The sequence below is a fragment of the Echinops telfairi genome, unplaced genomic scaffold (genome assembly GCF_000313985.2).
Source record: "Echinops telfairi isolate 266 unplaced genomic scaffold, ASM31398v2 ScPeMD7_18;HRSCAF=68, whole genome shotgun sequence".
NCBI lineage: Eukaryota > Metazoa > Chordata > Mammalia > Afrosoricida > Tenrecidae > Echinops > Echinops telfairi.
This window is the reverse complement of record NW_022103915.1, coordinates 55,977,891-55,979,145: the sequence shown is the minus strand read 5'-3', so window position 1 is coordinate 55,979,145 and position 1,255 is coordinate 55,977,891.

Sequence of the window (1,255 nt, the reverse complement as noted above, 5' to 3'; positions counted from 1 at the left end):
CAGGCTGGCTTTCCGCTCTCCCCTCTTGGCTTGATCTGGGGCTCACAGCGGCTTCTCTGAGTTTTGATGCCTCATATCTATCTAGGATCAGCACAAGCATGTCCCCTCCCTCCTGCTGCTTTCTGGGGCTGTTTGAAAGCATTACGAAACAATCATTTTCATTTCTTTCTCGCTGAGACAGCAGGTTGCAGGCATCGCCCAGGTGTGATGCAGCTCTGTCACTGCCAGCCTGCGTGGCCTTCCTTTCAGCCCCGGCTGAGCCGCCAGAAAGCCATCAGACTCATTCTCTTGCCTCATCTTGCTGCTTTCGACACAGATACACGCTCTGAGCTTTAAGTCATTAACACTTGAAGGAGATTTCCTTTTTTAAGGGAATCGTTCTCTGGTACCTTTGGTCTCAGAGGGCTCCTGAGAATGCTGGGTGTCAGTAGGGAGGGGCGGGAGGGGAGGAGGGGTAGAAGGAAGGAATACTGAGAAGGGGCAAGGGTGTAAAGGGGATACAAACCCAAATCCATGGGCGTTCAGTTGATTTTAACTCATAGTGATCCTACAGGACAGAGTAGAAGTGCCTCATCGGGGTTTGACTATCTCCATTATTCTAGAAGATGTGGGGAGGTTATATGCCTTGATTCATGTAAGGACTTGAGCATCCCTGGATTTTTGGTGCCCAACTGGATGGGCGGGTCTGGTCTTGACCTAACTGAGGGGTGACTGTACTCGTCCACTGCTGTTTAGTTGGTTCCAACTCGTAATGACCATTTAGGATGGAGTAGAACTGCCCTATAGGATTGTCAAGGCTTTCAGTCTGTTTCTGATGACCTTGGGGTCCAGCCTCTGCCTTCTTTTGGGCAACACTAAGGGAACAAGCTGGGCTCCAGTGCGTATACTATCCCCATCTCCTCCTCCCCTTGCCAAGCCCTGATCGGGGCCCTACCTTCTTGCTTTCCTTACCTGGTTCCCCTTTAGTGTCTAGTCTTGATCCAGTCTGTAGCTCATGATAGAAGCCCTGAATGGCTTAGTGGATATGCATTGGGCTGTGATCCCTAAGGTCAGCAGTTCCAAAGCACTAGATGCTCCATGGGAGACAGATGGGACTTTCTACTCCCATCACAATGTCAGAAACTCAAGGGGACAGTCCTACCCTGTCCTACAGTGAAATTTTATAGGTAATTATGTGTAGTCCTGTAATGGGCTTTGTTTAAATGCCATTGACCCCTAACTCCCAGTATTAGCCTCTGTAATTTGATCTGGATCT